The 23,451-nt window shown below is 44.0% G+C and overlaps 2 long non-coding RNA genes across 2 annotated transcripts in view; both read right to left on the bottom strand.

Moving 5' to 3' along the window:
• Positions 1-6,823: 6,823 nt before the first annotated feature.
• On the bottom strand, positions 6,824-17,251 carry LOC113483559. The gene is made up of 4 exons (XR_003399044.1): positions 15,482-17,251; positions 14,424-14,575; positions 9,496-9,569; positions 6,824-8,227 (listed from the first exon to the last, which is right to left on the bottom strand). It is a non-coding gene; the product is annotated as an uncharacterized LOC113483559 (long non-coding RNA).
• Positions 17,252-19,828: 2,577 nt separating this feature from the next.
• Positions 19,829-23,451, bottom strand: part of LOC113483560 — a 67,449-nt gene continuing 63,826 nt past the window's right edge. Inside the window, exons 2-3 of the long non-coding RNA XR_003399045.1 lie at positions 21,329-21,493; positions 19,829-20,321 (exon numbers count right to left, since the gene is read on the bottom strand). This is a non-coding gene — a long non-coding RNA (uncharacterized LOC113483560). The remainder of the gene's footprint in view (positions 20,322-21,328; positions 21,494-23,451) is intronic.

Below are 23,451 nucleotides of genomic sequence, written 5' to 3'. Positions count from 1 at the left end.
CTTTGTTTTATTCTGCTTACAGTTATGACATAGCACTGCTATCCCACATGAACATGTGTTTTCTGAGCACAGAATTAATTTTGTAGCCATTTGAAATTAAGTGCATTAATTATTTTCAACTTCAGCGTGAACTTACACATTAAACTCAATTGTTTCAAGAAAAACACTACCAGATTTAAGCACATTTGCAGGTTATGCACACAATACACCAACATTAAACAAACCACTTCCCACAGAACAGAGGTTACTGCATATCCATCCTTCTCCTAGAGCAAAGATTATTTTTTCCTGTTCTCCAGAAAAAAAAAAAAAAAGCCACAGAACATACCTTATAAATTATAAGAAAAAACCCAAACAGATAGCAATAAAAGTAAAAAGCCTTAACTGAAAAAGAAACAACAACTGTTAGGCACCAACCAGACCCACACTGAGGGACTGCAAGCAAACAGGCAGCATGAATTTTCTACTAATAAAAACCACAGGTACATCCTATGAACTAGGTTAAGTAGGGTCTTCACTGCAGAAAATGTTTCCTATTTGCAACCTTAGCTGATGCACCAGTGAGGCCCAACGTTTAACACCATAAGAACAAAATCTTACCACCTGTGCTCAAGATATTACCACCCATAATTAGAGCTTGTAAGAGGACCATGTCCTGAATCATCCGGTGAATTGCAGTAAGCCTAAATTCATTTTGTATATGGGCAATCTCAGTGTTATGAGACACAGCTTGCATGGCTCCAGCTCTGATAACGTCAGAAGCCACGTCCCCAGTGAGCTGCTGCTATTTGAGATGAAGGGCAGCCACAAATGCTGCTGTTCAAGCACCCCATATTTGTGAAAAGTAGATTTAGATGAAGAAATATGGACAAGACTTGTCAGAGCATGGGTACATTTCAGCGCCCACCCCACCTGAGAGTGACCTCCTTAAACACGGTGGACTGAAGAAAAGTCAAGACTGCAGACATTGGTCCCTGTAGTCAATGGTATTATACAAGTACTGAGAAGCTGAGACTACCCCTCAAAATCTCCTGCTACAGAACAGCTCTGTCTTTGTATAAAGTTAAAAAAAAAATAAATAAAGGTCAGCAGGCAAGGCTTGATAAAAATGGAGGTGTGAGGCACAAACCTCCTTCTATGCAGCAACTGGCTCTGTCTGGTATCCACTGACCTTGTGCTTCACCTGAAGTAATGATTGCTCAAACTTCAGGACCACTGAAGTGACGGAGTTTAAACCAACAGCCTATGGCTAAGATATATCCTAGCAGCACCATGGCAATTTTCCTCAGCTGGTAACTGGTAAGGCAGGGCTTGTGGGATTTCCACACCCACAGAGGAGGATGCACAGGTGATCCAGTTGCTCGTCAAGGCCAGAAAAGATCTCCTGATAGCTACAGACATACTGCCCATTTCTAATACTTTCTTTCTAGAAAAAAAAAAGTGGTGTGTTTTTTCTTTTTTTCAGCAGCATCAGATGCTTATATAAACTGCTGATAAAAAATTCAAGATGCATTTGAGCCACATTAAATGCACAGTGCCTATTCTGTGAGGATTTCAGGCTATATTTTATTCCATCAGTCTAAAATTGATAGAGAACAACATAATAAAGCGTCTTGGACCTGAGAGCTCTGCCAAGTGTAACATCAAATCTCCCGAAGAGTGAGGTTAGATAAAGCACCAGATATGCGGCAAATTCTTGATTGAAATGAAACACTAAACATTTCTCCTTGGCTGGCAACAGGTGAATTCACAGGATGGATTTCCTTATTCACAGAAGTTTCTTTTACAACAGATTCACAGGTTTCCCTACCTCCCAAGAAAACTCCATCTTGCAATATGTTTAAAATGTTATCAGCTTGGAAAAAAATAACACTGTTTTAAACTGATGGGAAAGGAGCCCGCTGGCTCTAAAGTTACCATCCCTAAGTCGGGCGCTCAGTGCTGTTTGGAGCCTTTGTTCGGGGTAAATCAGCCGTCGAAAATCAGCCCTCCAGCTCACTGCCTGTGCTGCGGCGGGATGACCAGGAGGGTTTCCTGAAGCCTGGTTTGGGCGCTAATTACCTGTTCAAACACCTTGTAAATACCTGTCAGAGGAGGGAGAGCTCACCTCCCACCTGCAGGGTGGCTGGTTGGGGCTGGGGCAGCTGGGCTTCACCAGGGTCCCCCCATACTCACCCTGTGCTCCCCACAGCCAGGCCACCACAGACATCACTGAAAAAAAAAATGTTTACAGCAAGGGCCGGAGTAATTTCTTCCCCACAGGGACATAGTCTTTGTCTTTTCTTCTTCCTTTCCACGCTGATGATTTCATGCACAGGGCAGATAACGTCCAAAAGGTGTTTTACAGACCCCAAAGCTGAAGGTGGAGGAAACTGCCAGCAAATCCCAGTCCATATTAGCACCTCTTTCAAAGCACGAAACTTGACAGGTTGTTTTATACTGAGGACTCCTATTCACCACGATGGTTAAAATCTGCCAGTCCTAAACCTAATCAGCCTGCAGAGCGCGGGGAAGGTGAGCGTGACCCCACGGCACTGCGGAGACACTGGAAAGGGAATTTATTTCCCAAACAAACATTCAAGAAACTAATGTGATGTCCCACAGGCCTTTGTTCCTTTTTCTTACACCCTCAGAAAATAATATAGAGATCCTTTGAAAAAGATTAATGAAAAAAAAAAAGTTTTATGATAATCATTGGGAGTTTTTACTGGCACAGCAGGGAAGGTCATGGGGGTTGTGTGAGTGCCTGTGCATCAGCCAACACACAGGGTGGCTTGGCTGTGCTGTGCTGTGCTCCTCACCCGGGCATTGAAATAAACTGCCCAGGGGCTCTTTCCTGGGGAAAAAGGTTTGGTTTTTTTCATCAAAACAGCACCCAGATGCTCGGGAGGCCTTTGCCGGCAGCACCCCCTCCCTGCCTGGGAGCGGAGGTGAGTTCAGTCTGTATGTGGCACTGTGGTATAAGTGACCACTGTTGTGAGGCAAGGAGGAGGGAAAAAAAAAGAAAAAAAAAAAAAAAAAAGCTTAAATTTTGCAAGAGAAAACAATCCTCCTGCGGACAGCGGTAAATAAAATAACAGCAGTGGGGTGATTTGCAACCATGTAACGGGCTTTTGTCTAGGCCTATTTCTCTCTGCCTTGAGGGTTTCTGTGTTCCCTCTCTGCAGGATCCCAATGTTTCGCCCTCCGGCTACAAAGGCTGAGGGCTGCAGCCCCTCCCCCGGCTGCTCACCCCCAATCTGCCCATGCTGCGCCCCCCCTCCAGCAGCCTGAAGGGCTCCGGTGGGGTGCAGGGCACTGCAATTTAGGATTTCTGTAGTACTGGTTGAATTTTCCAGAGTGCTGGGCTAGGATTTGCCAGGTTTAAAAATAGCTTTTACTCATCTTTTTAACTCTTTTTTTTCCCCTGAGTTTACATTAAGTCCGTTGGGCATTTTGTTCCCTGTAGGAAAGTTAGGAGTATTTATAAGTCTAATTAGAGGCATTTATAAGAGTGATTAGTGTGAAGCATCAGCTGCTGGCGGCTTTGTGTGTGTGTGTGTGTGTGTGTGTGTGTGTGTGTGTGTGTGTGTGTTCACACATGGATGCAACACTACAGTTTACAATTTGTTCCTCTGCCTGAAAGCTGTGAAATGCCCGTAATGCCCCCGGCGCTGATGGCAGCAGCGGGCACTGCCTGGCTCCCTGCGGGGGCTCAGCACCGCACAGGATTGCGGCCCTGGGCAGCGCCTGGGTTTGCACTGGTTGTGCCTTTCTATCTTCATGCAGTTATGTAGGAGCAAGTGGCTGAAGAAAAAAAAAAAAAAAAAAAAAAAAAAAAAAAAAAAAAAAAAAAAGGAATAAAAAGGATATATTTGCTGAAAGCTGCTGTTTGACTCCTAGGGACAGACTAACACGGCCCCCATTCCTGCCTACCCCTGGGCTGCCTTGCAGTCTCTCATCTCACAGATGCAACGGGTATTTCTCTCTTCTTTTTTTGCTGCTGTGCATTAACTGCATCCTCACACTCCCTGGATGTGTTTTTGCAGTACAGTTGTCCCTTGGAGAAGAGGCTCCCACAGGATCTGCTTTGGAGAGCAAAACCTGCTGAAAGCAAACTCAAACAGCAACGTGGGGCTGGGTGAGCGGCTGTCCTGGAGCGAGGGACGCTCTGGAACCAGACATGCCACAGCCACACCACTGAACATCCCCCTGTGCTTTTGCAGAGCTGTGTTCAGCCCCGGGTTGCCGAGCTGTGTCCCTGCAAGGCCCACCCTGCGTCCATGGCTGCTTCTCCGGGCCCTGTTCGCCGGCATGCTGCGGCAGGGAGATGGCTGGCAGCAGGGAGGGCGGCTGGTGTGGCAGGGTGCTTCCCGAAGAGCCAGCCCACCAACCTCCATGCTGCCAGCCCCGAGCCCCGCTGATGGGCAGGACTGCTGTAGGCGTGAGGCAGCCCCACAGGTTGCTCTGGAGCTGGTGAGCACCCACCAAGCACCTCAGCAACCCAGGAACCTCAGCCCAACCACCAGCCTTGGCACTGGGCTCCCGTGCTGGCGCGAGCAAAACCGCATCTGAGACGATGTTGAGCCGTGTGTAAGCGCTCACAGGCACAGGACCTCAGCACTGTCCATCCCTTAGGCCTACTGGGACAAGCGCTTGTGCCCTTGCGCCTCCCTTAAACCAGTGACAACCCCACAGGTGCCTGCTGCCAGCCGGGAGAACTGGAGCAGGGCTGGCTGCCTGCAGAAACGCCTCAAGTCACAGTTGCTTAAGTCTTGAGGCAACTCCTACAAGTTCAGGTCCTCCTCGACCAGGGATTTATTTTTTCTAGTCATCATATAAACAGAATTAAAAGGTCAGTGCTGCCCCCACACGCTTACAAAAGCTTTTGGCTGGAATGGCTTTAGAAAGATAGGGAGATATGGAGGGAATACTTTAATAATATATTAGTTCTGCATAGCTGTGGTCAGCTTCCCTGTCACAAAACAAACAAAGAAAAAACTTTCCTTGATTTCTGCTGAAAAAAAACTTAAGAGAAAAATATTCACAGATTTGCCCACGTCGATTTCACAGCTGTGTTTAAAGCAATTTCTGCAAAACCAGTTTGTAGTAAAGTTACACTAGCCCTTAGGGATGGTTTAGCTTGATTTTTTTTTATTATTTTAGGGAGGCACTGATAACTTGATGGTTCCCTCAAAATCAACTACAAAACAATCTTCTTTTCACATAGCCCACATGTGTCTAGCCCATGTAGCCCATATAATGTACATGGTGATTTTTTCTGAGGGCAGACTTTTCCTTGCTTTTTAATTTTTTTTTCTGTCCACGTCTGCACAGCCACAGAAAGGCTCATGCAAACTGAAAGTTGAAACACAAAGCAGAGGAGTTACAATGAACTCACTTTACTCCAAGTAGTACCAAGTGACCATGTGAAGCGATGTACAAAAAAAAAAACCCAAGCTATTTTTCTCTCTAATCTTTTCAGCATCAGGGATGTTAAGGTATCCTTCCTGGTAGGGGGTGAGACTCAGATGTCATGCTGAAGAATGATGTGTATGTCCCTTTAAAAACTTTGAATAGAAACTAGTTTAAATTTGAATCTAAAAAGAAAAAGTGAGCTGGTTTCAACCTGGAACTGGCTGTTTCCTGCAACATCTCCGTCAGGAAAAGAACGGTTTATTTTAAATCTAAATGTTGCTTTTGATTATTTGCAGTTGCAAAAGGTTAAAAACGCTGCTTTATTTTCTTAGCACAAACTGTTCATTTCACTCCAGAATTACAGCAGCAAGAGCCAGACCCTGCAGTGGGGTGGAGATGTTGCCTGGGAATCTCCTGTATTTCTGGCTCGGTTTGACCCTGTGCCCCAAAACCAGGCCCCACAGCTGATAAACTTACTTCACAAAAGCGATGTTTGCCCCAGACCCCCCCCACACACACACACACACGCAGGTGGGACAGTGCAGGCAGGACATGGGCTGGTGCAGGCCACCACTGCCCACCCGACCTCAGTGACAATGAGGGGCTTCACCAGCTCCAGTCTGCCCAAACAGCCCGGAGGGTGCCCCTGGGGTCCCCATGGGGCTTCAGCAGGTGGCAGCCTCAGCGGTCCCGATGCTCTAACCCCGTACCGAACCAAGCCTGCGGCCGAGCTGGCAGAAAGCCACCCCCTTGTTCTGTCGATGGGGTTCGGGATGGGAAGGTGCTGCAAGGGAAGATGAGGGCAGGATGGGAAGGTGCCAGGAGGGATGAGGGCACAGGGAGCTGCAGGCAGTAGGGTATTGCAGAACCCCCCATTACATCACCCATGAAAGCTCAGCCGAGGCAGAAGGAAGAAACAAAGCTTCACCTTGGCCTCTAACATTGACCATGTCATTTGCTGGCCCAGTTTTTGTCCATGTACAAAATCCCCTCACAGGGTCACAATATAGCAGTGCATGAACTACCAGACAGGTTTCCTCTTTGCACAGGAGAAACTAAGTTACATCTTTCAGAAGGATTTTTTTTTTTCCATGCAAGAGGGTTCAGCTTTCACACGAAGCTTGCAAAACTTTCTTTGTCCAATTCTCTGTACATATTTTTTTTGCAGTCCACAAAGGAAACTGCCACAAAAAATTTCATTCAGTCTTTATTTTAGGCTTTGCTGGAGACTCATTTGAATGCATCCCCTAAACAAACTATTCTTCTTGCCCAGGCTTCTTTAGGCTTTTCATGTCCTGAATATACAATCTACTGACTGGGACACAGGTATCTTAAGGCTTTAGCAAAAAAAAATTACATCAAAATTCAAATCATTGAACTCAGAGAGTAGCAAGACCAGCAGTGGGGCTGTAGAATATTGACTTGTAGGAACAATAGAACTTTTGATCCCACTTTCCTTAATTAGCCTCGTAACATGGGATTGGGTACCAAAATCATAACTAGAAATACACAAATGTCATAAAACCACAAAAGGTAATACAAAAAATATTTTAATGTTTTCTGATCAGAAGTTCCATTTTTAGAAATATAACAAATACAAACGGCACCCTTTGTAAACATCTTCCCTCAAATCCTTTGAAATGTCAATGTAGATTTTAAATACATTTTCATGAAGAAAACAATGTAGGAAAAGAACAAATAGTTACAACACATTTGAGAAAAGTCCTGAAACTAGTTTTAAAAGGACATGACCTTATGATAAAAATACATCTGGAAGAATGGCATTTTTGGTTTCTTTAACAATCCTGAAATTTTCCTAGCAGGAAAGCTGGATGGGCACTCTCCGTACCATGCCTCATTCATTTCAATTATTAGTTTGTTTGCCGTTAGGTAATAGATGTGAAGTATATACAGCCAGTGGGAGTTCTGAAATAGGTATATTAAATATCAGAAGGAAAATGAGCAAGATTATATAAAATGGAGCCTGATCCTGCTAACCCTTGCTCCTCCGAGCAATCCTCTTTCTTTTCTACTTACTGTACAGTGTAAGAGCTTCAGGATTAAGTCAGATCTTGGAACTATAATTCCATTTATTTGGAGAGGCAAATGTGCCTTTTGCTCAATATAAATGTTTTCATTTAAAAGGAGGTTGTCAAGTCTGAAAGCGTATTAAACTCTCGTTTAGAAGAAACTTTGTGCACACTTTCCCACAGGCCAGGGGGCTGTGCAGAGCTGTAGGGATGGGGTGGACTCGATAACCCCAGCACCCAGACCAGCTCCAGAACTGCTCTCCCCAGCCCCGGTCACCATGTGTCCAGCAGCCGGACGAGCAAACACCCACCACGCTCACGCTCCTGGATGCATGTGATGGATGTGGATGCAACACTGCCAGAGACCCCTCGGATGTTCAACACCTGCAGGAACTCCAGGGGCTCCTGCTGATGTGCTGCACCCCAAGAGCCCGGCTGGCCCCAGTGCAACCCCTTCGCCACCAAAGTCGCTTCTGCTCCAAGTCAGCAGTGGGAAAAGAGCTCCCGGAATTCAGTAGCACATCCTCAACTGTCACAAGGCTGGTGGGGTGCTGACAGCGCTGCAAGGCGTTACGCTTGCTTGGGATGGGAAAGAGCAGCTCATGAAACAAGCAGCAGGCACCACACAAAACCAGTCTGCCATGCACTTAAAGTTTATGTTAAGTCATCCATCACTGAATCTTCCACGAAAACAAGCATGCCAGCAACAGTCCATGCATGCACACATGTATGTGCACACAGATCCACACAGAATTCGCTGTTTAATTTTATACAGGTTTCATTTCCTCTTGAGTTATCTCCTGTAGACAGAAAAGACAGAACAGTGTAATTTACTGTTCACAACAGTTTTCATACATGTTACCAACAACAAGAAATCATAGCAACCTGTAGCCTCTTTTTTCACCTTAGTAAACAGCTAACTCTGAACATACTTTTTTGCTTTGCTTTTTGCAAGCCCCAGGTCTGAGTTTTGTTACATTTTTAAAATTGCATCAGAGATGTAATTTCTCTGCAAGAAAGAGCCAAATCATTCTTTAAGAGTCATTCTTAATTAAATAGCATCATATATAGTTCCCTGCAAAGGACTAAAAATATCCTGCTCTGATGAGCCTTTTTTTTTTTTTTTACATTTCATCCAGCTCAGGAGTACTGCAAAATAAGTCAGCAGTTGTCAGCCTTTCACAAATAATATACTCTCTAAAAGGAGAGTTTTTATAATAGTTTGGATTCAGCTAATGGATGAGTATCATTGATTCATATATCCTTTTTTTAGACAAAACTGGGTTGAGCCATTAAATAACCCAAAATAAGTCAATTTTTATCCCCAAATTACTTACCTGCTTCTCTTAATAGAACACTGAGGCATATTTTGCCTCAGTTCAATATGAACCAATTCATTTCCCCCGATTTCAGTTGGCTAGATATGACAATCTCAGGATTTACTCAGATTTTTTCAGTGTCTTAAGTGTAAGAAGAGAGTTGGGTTACTCATCTTTACCTCTGTCAAAGAACAGTTAGAATACAGCCCTTCTAGCAGAACACTATGAGATTATAAAAGCAGTAACTGATTCCCAGGAAATTCAGGAAACATCCCTTTCTAATGATTCAAGGTATATTTGTGGAGGCATATTATTGACTATTTTTAGCTTTTCCCACTGTCTAGCTGGTCTAATTGCTCCTTGTGTGAGTGCTCTGGCCCGGGGGTTATTTTGCAGCTCTAATTGCAAAGGGAAGGATTACATGGCTTTGCTGGTGCTGGAGGTGGGGCTCAAACCCTCCGAAAAAACTCCCTCCCCTGATTTCATACCTACACAGCACATTCACTCAGTTTGCTGGTCTCATCTATAACTTCAAATGTTTTGCTGACAGCATGACCTCAGGTAGGTAACTGCTGTATGTTGCCTCCTATCAGGGGAGCGGGTCCATCCAAAAAGTGCTCTGCTTTTGATAATGGCCATGCGATATATAACATTATTGCACATGAATTGCACAAGGACCAGTATGGTCTGCTACAGACCCATCTGCTTATACAGTAAAGGTACACAACAGTGATTACCAGAGGTGTTACCTTTGTCATTTTTGTTGAGAAGTCATGGACAGATTCCCATAAAGTCCTCCTCGTTGCAACTCTTGTTAGACATCCTGAAAACAGCAAGGAGTAGTGACATCAGGCTCCATGTTCAAAATGGGCACTGACCACAGAATTTTGATTATAAATGAACCTACCCACCTACCCATCTATCTAAGTTTGGGAAATCAAAATGCCAAATTACTTTGACTTTGTAAATCACCAAAATGCCACAGTGGGAACTCATAGTGCTGGACTACCTAAACTTCTCTACCTAAACTTTCAGAAGATGAGAAAACTGTTTTGAATCATAGAATACCAGGTTGGAAGGGACCTTGAGGATCATCTAGTCCAAACTTTCCTGGTAAAAGCACAGTGTAGACAAGGTGGCCAACCACCCTGTCCAGCTGAATCTTAGAAGTGTCCAATGTTGGGGAATCCACCACTTCCCCGGGGGGATTATTCCAGTGCCTGATTGCTCTTATTGTGAAAAATTTTCCTCTTGTGCCCAGTCGGAATCTCTCCAGGAGTAACTTGTGCCCATTACCCCTCATGTTTTCCATGGGACTCCTTGTGAAAAGGGAGTCTTCATCTTCTTTGTAGCCACCCTTTAAACACTGGGACATGGGGATAAGGTTTCCCTTAAACTTTCTTTCCTCAAGGCTGAACAAACCCAGGCTTTCCTCATATGGCAGGCTTCCCAGTCCCCCGATCACCTTTGTGGCCATTTTATGCCCAGATTTAGTTAACACCATTTGGTGGATATATACAAGGGCTCTTTGGAACATTTTTACCTCAAACCACTGGGTAACTTTACCAAGCAGCAGTCTGGCAGAAGCACCTCTCATTTCAGAGCTTAAGGCTCTGACAACTCACAGCATAGCTCCCCAAGAGGTCAGGGGAGGAGAAAGAAAGATGGATCTCCTGCAGAAAAGTGGAAAACCTCAAATCTGAGAGACTTTGCCTTGTCTACATAAACAGTACTTGCAGTTTGGCCCAAGCCTGAATTTGTCATTTAAGTAGCCCTTGTCTATACAAATGTTAGGAGACAGTCCAAGCACCGTCACAGCCTGGCACACCACTGTGAAAAGGCAGTCACTGTCATCTCCTGCAAGAAGCAGCAGTCCTCCAGAGCAGCGTCTATCTGAAAATAATTTTGTTTTCTTGTGCAATACAAACTTTAGCACAAAGGTCTGGTCTATGGGAGCAGTTGTACAACACGCAATAATTTGAATTCCTGGTCTGAAATGTTGTGCAGGCAGTTGAATGGTCCAAGGCTGAGATGGTAAAGCACCAATGTAATAACGGCTATGTGATCATTAGGAACTACTGATGTCTCAACACATGCAACATCTTACGTTATACTTACCAGACTCCATTTAAATTCACATGCCTACAAGCAGTTTCAGTGAGGAAATTTTATACTCACGTAAACATTTACAGGAACATGTGAAAAACCAGTCGAGATAGACAATTTTTCAGCTATTACTGATTTGAGGTTTGTTTGGGGTTTTGCCTCTTGGGAGATAAAAGTTTTGAAATATTGCACCAGGCTCTAAATCACTAACAACGTTTGGGATACTCCGTTCCTCCTGCATGCCTCAGATACACACGGGTTTGCTCTGTGTCCTGTGCTAGCTCTGCAGCCCATGTGATGTTTTGTTTACTCACTGCACAAGCAGATACGTGAACAGACATTCCCCAGCCGAACGACTTGACCGAGTCCATCGCTTTCTTACGCTGGAGTCTGCAAACATTGGGCAGCCAACGTGTTCCCCTCCTCCCTGTTCAACTACCCTCTGTGTTTTGGGTTCAAAGTGAAACTATCCCAGACTCAGGGACCTCAAGAGAGCTGGACTCGGGAAACGCGGGGAGAGACATCGAGGGCACGAGCGTATTATCAGAAAGAATTTGAGTGCTCCCAGCAGCCCAGCAGCAAATTAGAAAGTTTTGGCTCCCAAGAATGAGTTGTGTTGTTTGTTCCTGCATACTGCAGCTGCTCGTCCCTCTCCCTCCCCACCCCCCCTCCTTTGGGTGGTTTATTACACACAAGCTACTAATGAATGGGAGCCGCTGTTTTACAGTACACCACACTTACAGGACTTATCTCTAGGCCTACCACAGATTTGACTGATCAACAGCAGGGCACCACCATCATAATTCTTCCTAGAAACAGGAGGATAAAAAGGGGTTTGTTGGAGGTTGGCTGTGTCTGCAGAGAATCCTGCCTGCAGGGCCTGCTGATGCCATCGCTAGCTGCTATGGTCTTTGGCCTAATAAGGTACAGAAACAAAGATTGTTCACTTGTTCAAGAATACTAAAGTACCCAAGTGACGGAAAGTGGAGGCAGCAGGGCACACATCCAAGTGGGATTAAGGCCACAAGTGCAACGTTACAGGACTGACTGGGTGGCAGAGGGAATATCTGCCTCTAAAAAAAAAATACAGTTCAAACATAATTTATAACATGTCACTCACAGTCAGAGGTGGCTGTCATTAAGAGTTAAATGTTGCACTGTGTTCAACTTATTCTGATAAGAATTCTCTAAGCTGCTTATGTGTTATCATAACTCATGAGTAACCAGAGCGCCGGCATGGGGGCAGGGGGGAGTCGCTCTGGGACAGGATGGGACCCGGGCTGGGAGGCAAAAACACAGGAGCAGAGCTGGACTGCTGGTACCTCAGCGTAGTGTGCCCACGGTCTGTGTACTCCAAGGACTCTGCAGTGAGTTTTAGAGCCTGCCAAGCCCATAATACTTGTCAAGGTCCAAACTCTACTGGGACAGATGCACCTTTTGTACTTTTATGCCCTTCTCCCAGCTAGGCAGCCAAGCAGTAACACCGAGATGGTCTAAAATGGTGCAGTCAACCTCTGTTCAACTGGACCCAAGAAACAGCCAGAGAAGGTCTGGGTACAGTAAGGCTGTCTATGGAGGGTGAATTCACCATAGCTGGGAGGCTTAAGCATTGGCATCGAAGGAGGAAAAAGTGACCGGTGTAGCCAAATAAAAAGCCCTTAAGTTAATATTGCTCACAGGAGATGGGACTGGGAACCCAACAGAAGAGCAAGGAAGCAGCTCCCTTGGGGACAAAATTAAATGCTGATGACTGGCGTGGCAGATCTGAAGCAGTAGGATTGTTTTCTCTGGCTTAGGGAAACCCAGCAACAGACCCCACTGAAGTTCAAGGAGCTAGATCAGGCCAAATCCCACTAAAATTTACAGGCTTATTAAGGAAATCTTTCCCTACAATTTTCCCCCTACCTTGTTTTGAGTGTAAAGGGAAAAACCTGTGTGGAATAAGAGGAATTAGCAGTCATAGGAGTCTGTCCATTTTCATAGGTCTTTCAATAGCAAGACAGCTCAGCGCAAATATCCGCTGTAATTCCTGGTAAGGAGCATTTCTCTGGTGCAACTTGTTCAGAAAGCAGCAGTTTGTTTACTCCCTGGCTTGGGCTGCCTGGATCACGTTACACCTGCTGGTGCTGCTGGTAACGTGGGAGATTGATTTTAAACTGGCACTGTTGCTTTTATAAAGCCTTTAATGTCACAGGCTTTGGCTATGTTTGAGATCTCACCCATCAAGCCAAGGCTTAAGGGAGTTTGGGCTAAGACATCCCAGTCCCCCATTCCCCTGTCACTCAAGTCAACAACCACGACTTTGCTGCGGTAGGTGTGGGAGAAATGTTTCAGTACAGGCTCTCTGCGCCAGAACAGCCACCCCCACCTTTACACACTGATAAAACTTTTTCCTGGTCTTTCCAACTGCATTTCTTAGTTACGCTCTTACACTGGGGCCTTGCAGTGTATCTGGCCCCGAGTGCTCTGCAAGGATGAGCCACAAATGTGAGGGTACAGGGAGTCACAAAGGACATACTATTCACTATCAGGCCCGAGAAGGCAGTGAACAGTCTCCGCATGGCTTTGCCCTGGGTGCGAACAAGAGAGAGGGCTTCAGAGTGCCAGTGATGGAGTTTCCATGCCCTCAAAGCATGGTTCCCTAGCCTGTTCTTGCTGCCTCTCTATAGCTTTCAAACTTACTCCAGTCAAGGGAGAAAGAACTCCCGAACACCCTCCCTGCTTCGCTGAAGCATCATTTTATGTTATCTGTGCCTGGCCTGGCTAAGAACCAAGGGTCTCCAGTTTGTCCACACTACTTCAGAAACACTCTAGAAAGTTCTCAATTTTCTGGGTACCGAGCTGAAACGCAAACATCCTCCTAGTTACTGCAGCGCTGTTTTCGGACGGGTTTGAAGCTGATGGGTTACTCACAGCAAGCTCTTGGTATCCAGGAGTGGCTGCTCTGTGTATGCCCGCGGGACGCTGCAGGACGCTGCGGGCAGGGCTGCAGAGGCTACAGGGCCTGCACCCTCTCTGTGCAGACATGACGTGATGCCGAAGCACATTTATGTCTCTGGCCTTGGCATCTCTCTCTTGGGGTGTTACAGGCTTTCCAGCAGCTGATAACCACAAACCGCTGTCCTCGCAGAGACAGTTCACTGTAGCCCCCTCTCTCCACGGAGAAGTGGCAGATGAGGTGGGAGCTGCGAGCACCCATCCTCCCACCCAGCCACAGCAGCAGCTGGGGCACACCTCCACGTGGGAGGTGAACCCAGGGAAACCTGTCTGTGTGCGTGTGCCCCCACGGCGGGATGCATTTGCCTTTTGTGCAGCCTTAAAAAGGTGCATGTTTAAATACATTTGTCTGGATGGAAATTACGGTAAACAATCACATTTTAACAAATAAAAGTTAAAAATAGATGTAACTGATCTGTGAAGACATGTTTTACCCAGCTCTGACTTCTGTTGGATACCTGAGTAGAGACGGGTAGTAGATTAACTATGCGGCTGCAGAGACCATAAGGGCTTGCAGAGGAACAGTTAGTCCAGAATTTGCATTTTATAAAATTGAACCATTTATAAAACTTACAGTACAGCTAATGACAAAGATTCCTTCAAATAAGTGTTTCCCTCTGATCTCTGTCACATGGGTTTTGTAGCATCTTGTCAGTGTGTGAGAACGTGAAAGCGTGAAAGACAATTTTTCAGCAAAAATGAAACTCACTGGTTTATCTTCACCATCTGTATGGAGTGTAAACAGAGAAAAACCAAATAAATACTGAAAAATACATTTGTTTTAAATATATGTGAACAAAGAGTTTGACACATTTGCAACATGTAATACTGTTTTTAAAACATGATTTTAACCACCTGACACATTCAGCCAAATACAGAAAACTTCTCCAGGTTGTATCTGCATTCTGGAAGAGCAGTTACAAAAGAAAGTGTAAGTGCAGCAAATCATTCTGAAAATAAACTGATTTAAACAGAGAATGAGTTCTTCCTGAATGGTTGCAGCACGACTGACTTTGTAGTATTACTTGAAAAAGCTGCAAGTATCTTATTTTTCCCCATAAAAGAGACCCACTTTGGGAAGGACAGACCGACAGTTTGGTCCACGCTCCAAGAAACCGTAAGATGTAAACACTTCTAAGAGCACAACATTTTCAGTTAGGCCTCTTTTTTCTCCAGTATTCAGTGAAATTCCTAACACAGTTCATAGTCTTTATTTAAAAATAAAAAATGCAATAAACGATGGAAGAAAACCAAATCCATTTTCCAGGCAGTGACACTGCCACTTTAACAGTTTCCCACTGTACTTGGGGTTAGTTGCCAGAGAAGCCTTGTTCAGCCTATTTGGGGGCCCCATGAAATGCTGCAAGCGTTACTGAAATGAGCACTTGTCTTTTGTTGTGCTGCATGCTAGCACCATACAGTGCTGAGCTGATAAATCCACTTTTTCTAACACAAGCATTTTTCAAACAAAACTACCATGAGACTGATGAGTAATGCCAGCTTGCCAAAAAAAAAAAACCACACAAAAAAAAAACCACCCCCCACAACCGCTGCTGACACTGACAGCTGTTAAATTCACATATTCACAAAATGAGATGGGTTACATAACTGGAAACTACAAGAGCAACTCACCGGCGAGAGGAACTGCTAAGCAAGGCGGAACGGGGGCTCAGGAAGGAATAGATCACACGTTTCGATGTGCGCTGGCCCACTAGTGACCGTGATAAAGCTGGGCACTGCCTGGAGCATGTAAAGGTTACCGGGCACTCGAGACCGTTCATCATCACGCTGTTTGTAGTTTGTTCAGGGTTGGGTTTTTGTTTTTTTTTTCAGCAGAATGAGAATGCTTGTGGAAAAAAATCATCAGAGCTGCTATGTATGTTATGAACACAAGGGTAATTTAAAAGCCCAGATGTCGCTACATGCAAGGCCTGAAGCCAAAGCCTGACTCTAAAAGGCGGATCGGCAAATCTTCAGCAGCCAGAAGACAGAAGTGGAGTGTTAGGTAGAGCCAGGTTTGACAAAATCTAGGTAGCTTTTAATTTGCATCAAATCTTTCAGACATATAAAAGCACTTTGCAAAGTTGTTATTATTTTATGGACAAAGAGCTGAGCTCTGGAGGTCTGTAACCTGCCCAAGGCAGGGCAGGAAGGCAGTGGCAGAACATCACCTGATCACCAGACCACCTGCCTTTATTTCAGTATCTATTTCTAGATTGGTTTGAAAAACTTTGACAAAAGTGTCTGATTCTGGAAGAGCCATGGGGCAGATGACAGAGGCAAGGCATCATTAAGGGCTTCTGAGAAATGACAGGCTGTGGAGCTGGTGTAACAGCGCAGAAGAAGGAGCAGTGAAGGGAAGATGGCAATGTCTGCAGAAGCTGCCAGACTCTCACATGTTGCTGAGATTGCCAGAAATGGGGTTCTGAAGGGGATGAGCTGGAGATAAATCAAAGCAGAAAACAATGGATGTCTGTATGAATAGCAATAAAAAAAATCCTGTAATTAAACCACCACTAACTTCAAGCTGAATTTTATACATCCAAAATAATCTACACCTCCATTTTTTTCTGCTCATGGCTGAATTCATTCTTGTTATATATAGACATTTTTTTATATAAAAGCAATTTAACCTGGAGAAAAAACAACACATAGAAGCTTTCTTATAAGCAAGCGTGCCTGTTCATCAAACAAGAACTGAACTTGAAATGACCAACTGAATGCATAAAGTTCCACATGCTTTATGTTGTTACCTGTAATAAAGTAGGTTAATGCAAAATCAAGACGCACAGACAAATCAGAAAAAAAAAAAAAAAGAAACAAACAAAAAAAAGAAACACAGAAATAAACGTTTTGAGAATGATGCCACCTAAGCCAGTGTGTAGGTACAGTCTGCTGCGTAGGAGAGCAGTGAAAGCATAAACAGAATACTAGATGTGCATTAAGCCCCAAACCGAAATAGCTGTGAACAATGGCAAAGTCCAGTCGCTCTTGGAACCTTAATGTAAGGAAACATCCTTATAAAAGATGAGTGAGACAATAGCGGGTCTATAAATGACAGTCCCGTAGGCAGGGAAGGATTAAGAACTTCCTATAGTTCCTAAAGTATCAACCTATATTGTAACCCTTCCACAAAGGCTGCCCTAAGTGCTTTCTCTGACTTAGTCCACCCAGAATAGGGAAAAGCATCAGAATTAGTTTGACTTTTCCTCTGCACGCCAGCCACACACACACTCAGAGTGGAGAGAAGTGAAAGGAGAAGGAAATGCAGCACTTGTTGAGGACCTTCCGCCAGCACACCTGCGAGTCCCGGCGCTCGCTTGCCCTCCCTCTGCCTCCAGAACACACAGACCTCTGCCAGCCCCGATCCAGCAGTGGCAACGTGCCGCTTTCCAGAGCAGGGCTCCTCTGACTCTGCGGAGCCCTGGGAGTGGGGGGTTTAGATACAAGCAAACACAATGTTCATTTATTACTTTTATTTTCTTCATTTTATTTTGAAGGGGGGGGGTGTTGTTTTTCTTTTGCTTGCTTGCATGAGTAATAAAGTGTGTCCATTTAACTGGGTATGTATTTAATTTGAAAATATTCTCAAAATACCTTCTAATGCCTTGTGGACCACAGGTGAGACACATTCCTGTAAAGCAGACATCCTCAGAGCTTTCTGGCTAGTAGATTACTCTCAGCTCTCAGATTTTCTTGCAGACTGCCACACACTCTTCTCGTCAAAATTTTAATTGAAGGCTATGAACATTATTATTTAATACAGTTCCACAGACCACCTGCAGCAAACTTGCCAAGGCCTCATGGATTATCCGTGATCCATAGGATAGAGGCTGGGAACCATGAGAGCCTTTGGTGATTCTGACTGTTCATCTCTAACACGGTATCAAGCCCATTCATATATATCACTCTGTTAAAATTAAAAGAGCCTTCACTTCAGAAAATATTTCAAGGAATCAAACGAATCTGAGTGAGCACTTCACTGAGCTGAAGGGGAAGAGGAAGGCGAATAGTCCCTCTAAGTACCGCTACTGCTCACATGCACGTCTCCAGGCACTCCACATCCCAGGGTGCGGATGAACAACTGAACAGCATGAAGAGGTACAAAAGATGCAAGCCCAGGACCTGTTTCAAGTGACATTTGTATATTTGCTGTTGATTATAAATTCAATAGGATCTACAGAAATAAACATTAAAGAATTTGCCCCAAGTCCATGTTCTTGAGATCCCTTTGTTGTTCCCTCTGCCATCGATTCCCCATTCCAAGCCTGAGGCTGTGGGGAAAATCTGGGGCAATTTTGGTCCAAAAGTTCCAGTGGAACAGTTGTATCATCTGTTTTAGAACTGATCCCGTTTGTCAGGTAGAACTGGTGCACTGGATGCTCACATTACAAAGAAGATGTAAGTAATAAAAAAAAAAAAAAAAAGATGCTAAAGCTGCTAAAAATTCTGAAGATGCTTTTGAAAATATTGAAGATTCACCTTCCAGCTGCTCACCATTTCTATTTTCAAATATTTCTTTCTGAAAACCAAGCAAACATGCTGGTCCTCACTGAGGGCTGTAGGCTCTGTCTTGCCAAGCTTAGTCACACAAGGCACTCCCCTGAACCAACACACTTGCTAATGTGAATAAATTGTTTTCAGCATAGCTCTGTTAAAAACCAATGACAGCAACAAACTATGATTAGTATTCAGAGTGGAATTAAACAGAGTGTCGCCACTGATATCTGCATGTGCAGGTCTGGGCCCTAAATTATTTTAGGGCACAGTTCTGCCCCACCCCATCTTATTCCTGGTAATTAAGCTCCTGCCCTTCAAACAATTCCACCAGAGCAGATCATGCCAACCCTATGAGAGGTAAAACCTTGGCCAACAGGCATCTGTGGATTTTGGAGGACTTTCTGTCAAGCAAGGTGTTACAGTTAGTAAAATCTAGAGAGACTCTTGCTGTGGTAACTTACGGGACTTCTCAGCAGTACAACGATATTTATCAGGTAGAGCAGCTCAGACTCTCATCCTAACCCATATTTAATAGCCCCATCTCTGCACAGCTCCTCCAAACTCAGGGGAACTGCTCAACAGGTAAGTGACTGGGAAGAAAGACTCTTTTGGGACACACAAGAAGTGTTTGGGCAAGATTCCTGCTGGAATAAATTTGCATAATTTTTCTAAGACTGGGAGCAAATATTAATGCAATTTTCTTTCTTTCAGAGCAGTTTTAAAGTCACTTAAAGTCTGAGAGTGTTTTCCACCTGGGAGACTGGACTTTGCTCCTTGGTGTAGCCCCGCTTACTCATCTGATGACTGCCGGCTACTCATATGAGCAATGCATGCAGAGATGAGGTTTTGTAGAAGCAGGAATAAAACACAAGAGCAAATCCGCTTGCCCAGAAGGGCAAGTTTCTAGATTTGATAACAAAATCAGACCCCTGCAGCAGCCTCTCCCTCCCCCACACAGTTTGTTCCTTAAAATCTTAAAGGAAAAAAAGTTGTATTCTCTGTAAATATGTTCTTAGCATGACCACAGTTTTCTTCTACAAAAATGCCTCACCATATTTGTGGCTTGTCTATTTGTATTACAAATCAGTAAAGGAACTAGCCTGTGCAACTCTCACACTTTCATTCCACATTATTCTGAATGTTACTTCATTTCCTACTTTAAAAATAAAATTAGACAAAATAAGACTCTTTTCAATGTAAAAAGAATGTACATATTAGAGAAGTTATGTCCTAAAATAAACAACCCACTTTAACAAGCAGCTTCCTGGTTTTATGATATTAAGGAAAAAAACATTCTTCATAGACATCTAGTTTAACACATCAGTCAGCTTCATTTACAAGTTCAAAATCCAGAGGTAGATAAAATAATAGTTTGGCTTGGAATATATAAAGTGTCGATTTTTCATACATTAATGCACTGAAATACTTGATGCAGTGCTGTCAGGGAAAAAAAAAAAAAAAAAAAAAAAAAAAAAAAAAAAAAAAAGTTGCCAGAGGAGTTTATTTAAGGAACAGTTACTGCTAATAAAAACTTTCCACTAACAAGGATTTTTGAAATAGTTTTTTAATATGCTTTTAATGACCTCTACTCTTCATACCTACCTCCTTGCTTCCAAAACTGTTTGTACTGTCCCCAATAACACTCAGTGGAAAGCTGTCGTTCCTGGCTAAATCCTTACTTAGGTTGGATGCTATGCCTCCGTTAGACAGGGTCACAAGGTCACAATCGATTTTGGAGGCCACCTGGAGAGTCCAGGCCGTGAACTGACTCAAAAAATTTATATCAGAGCTGGAATGGTCCACCTCCCAGGGCTCAGCCTGCGCTAACACCCCAACCGCAGGATGGAGCCTGCCAGGCCCAGCTCAGAGAGAGGCCAGAGTTGTTGACCCTGTTAGCTGACCTCTTCAAACTTCAGGAGAATTTTTCTGGCAGTTACCACGGTGACTGGGCACTCCAAGCTTATCCTTCTTACTGAAAAAAAAAAAAAAAAAAAAAAAAAAAAAAAAAAAAAAAAAAATTAAGAGGAAAAAAATGTTAAAACCTACCTTGCAGGGATGTCTATCAAGAATCAAATACGTAAATGTTTTAATTGTTTGTTTCTCTCCTTGGGCTGCCCTGGTTCTAACTGCTACATCCGAAGTGAACATCGAGAAAACAGTTTGGTGAAAAACATTTTGACTTCTGAAACAGTAATGTTCAGTGGATTTAACGAGTAGCATTTCTGGTATCTGCCTGTGATCACAAATGACACACTAAGAGGTTTATTGTGAAATAAAATTTATTTTTCTTTCTCTATCTGACTCCAAGTTATTACCATCCCTTATCAAATTCTAAACAAACTGAGAAAAGGCTCAGGGAAGGATTCCATGCTGCCTTCAGCTTTTTTCCTTTTAAAAACTAGCGGCTTGATGAAACATTAAGTATGCAGCAATACGTTGCTTGGGTCTCTTAAGAAGAGACTGCGTAACCCATTTAATGTACCATGAAATATTATTTCAGAGGGAAAAAAAAAAAAAAAAGAAAAGTTGTCAGACATCGTTACTGTTGTTTTTTTCAGGCACTTTGAACACTAATCATTTCACACATAAAATTTACCAGGTAAGCAAGGCCTCGTGATGCTGACAGAAAGCGCTTGAAACACATCAAGGGATCAGAGCGCACTAAGTAAACAAGACAACAAAATGCACTCTTCATTTCTAAAACAATAAGAGGAAAACTGGTGCTTCTTAATTTCAGAGCAATCACATACTATATACAAAGCTTTTATGTAAATTTTCCTCGTGCTCCTATACTTGAAATAGCATCTTGCGAAAGGGAGCACTGAAGAGTACACTGCGTTACAGCTGGAAAAATCCTACTTAAGGGCTCCTGATAGCAAACTGTCAATCAGAATTCCCCGTTTGTTATGAACTGCTCATTTCTGGAGTACAGCTAAACAGAGGTTTAATGATTGAAAGTTTAATGGCATTTTGTCTCACACATGGTTTTGAAGTATCTTCTGTTGTTTGAAGAGTTAAATATGAATATTCAAATTGCTGCTCAGCTACTGCTCTGCTCCTCCTGGGCTTCTCCAGTGGCAGTGCTGAAATGGCAGAGGGCACCGAGCTGCTGAGTTGCCTCTCACAGGGGGGATCCTGCAGATCCTATGGGTGAAAAAAATAAAGCAGGAGATTTGGGTATGAAAAGCAAGAAGCACACAGGCGATCTTTTGCCCCAGATTTATATTTCATTTCTGCTGGGAGGATGAGAAAAAGGCGGGCCAGCGTATGTGTATTAACAAACATTTTTTTTTAAGTGAATAGAAGCATGGTAAAGGACTCTTTCTCCTTTCAAAACTGGTTCAATTGCTTTGAAATATCATACGCCTCAATGCTAAATAGATACATAGACACATGATAATATTATTTAGCAATTTTGAATTAAGCATGAAAACAATTTAAATTAAAAACACTTAAAGATTGTTTTCCTATTATTAGGGATGTGTTAGAAAAAGGCTAAGCCTCTCATTAAGAGATGAATTTTTTCATTTGTGTTTTTATTATGGCTATACAAGATGGTTTTATGTTTTCTCTTTTTTTTTCTGCATGAAATAATGTAAATTGAAACAGTCAGGTGACTGATTAACAGGCTAGTGGGAAGAAAATAAGTGTTTGTTGCATTTTATTTTAGTTTTTGCATCCTTTTTGAAAAACACTGTACATATAAGCATGTGCCTTTCAATTAGATAGCATGATTTATGAAGTCATGCTCAGGGCTAGCCAGGTTGTTGACTCAGATTAGAGCTATGATGCCAGCTCATTCCCTGGTGACAAACACTGACTGTCCTTCCCGCAGCCAGGCACCCCTGGCAGCCTTATGAAAAGACCTTGTGGTTGGCAGAGCACTGAGCAGGAAATGAGGTCCTCTCCGGTTTGGGACAGAGATGACTGGAGTTACAGAAAGCTGTAAAGCAAAATCAGCATCTCCTGAGTCACAGACTTTAAGTTCTTGGGGACCCCGCAGTTCCTGGCGTGACCTGGCCCACCAGCGCTGCGTTGCCTGTGCTCCCTCCAGCCTCCCACGGACTTCCCAGGGGAGCCCGGCAAACTGCGAGTCCATCATGAGAAGGAGGGAGCAACTTCACGTGGGAGAGGGGAAGCGAGGGCGCTGCGGTCCCCCCCATCCTCCCCACACGCCCCAGCCCGGTCCTGGTGCTCAGCACTCTCCCAAGGGAACGCCTTTCTCCCTCATCCCTACCAGAGAATTTTTGGCACATCACTTGGTGTTTATCTAATGATATTACAACAAGGCATTTATCTCGCCTATGGCTTGGGGACCTTTTGTGCGGCCTCCCCTCTTCTAGGAATTTCACATATAAATCACTGGAAAGCAGGATATCTTTAAGACCTAGTGGGAAGCTGTATGCTAGGTTTGCCTCTTTGCATATAGACAGTTGCAGCCCACAGAGCATCTTGTCTCATAGGTACTACAGCAACCCAGACACCTGGACCTAAAACAGGGGAACTTGGCCATCAGTTTCAAAGATCTCTGAGCTGGCAAGTGAGCCCCTGGAAAGAGGTTAGAAACTCTTACTGAATTAATGGAGAAGGACTCCCTGATGCTCTCTGTGTAACACTTCCAGTCTGAATTCCCTCAATGCAATTGAAACAATAATATTTAGACCATTTGGGGCTGAGATTATTGCTCTAATAAATTGTTTTTTTATTGGTTCATTGTGGCAAATAAGCCCCCGATTGATTTTTCTGCTAATCAGCATGGAGAATGCATTCCGCCGTAATTAAATCCTGGGTAACTGGGCACTCTGTGTTCGCTTGTCTCGGAGCTTGCGGTGGTGTGAGACGCAGTACATCAAACGCTATACTGTACACGATAGGCACCCTGCCAGCCCGGGGAACGATTATGCCAGCCCGCCTTTGGCGTGCTTGCACATGAGTGGGGCTGGAGCACGTACGGAGCAGCGCGCATCGCTCGGGAGACTAGTGAAGTTACCGGAGGAGGAAGATGGCCAGAGAGAAGGTCTTTTCTCTCGAGGTCGGGCTGACCCTCCTCTCTCAGAAGGCTGCGGGAGGCGCGGGGCTGTTTCCCCCCCCCGCCCCCGACT

Source organism: Athene cunicularia (assembly GCF_003259725.1).
Source record: "Athene cunicularia isolate RWA chromosome 9 unlocalized genomic scaffold, athCun1 chr9_part1, whole genome shotgun sequence".
Classification (NCBI taxonomy): domain Eukaryota; kingdom Metazoa; phylum Chordata; class Aves; order Strigiformes; family Strigidae; genus Athene; species Athene cunicularia.
Note: the sequence above shows the minus strand (reverse complement) of the source record. Positions and strands in the feature narration are given on the sequence as shown.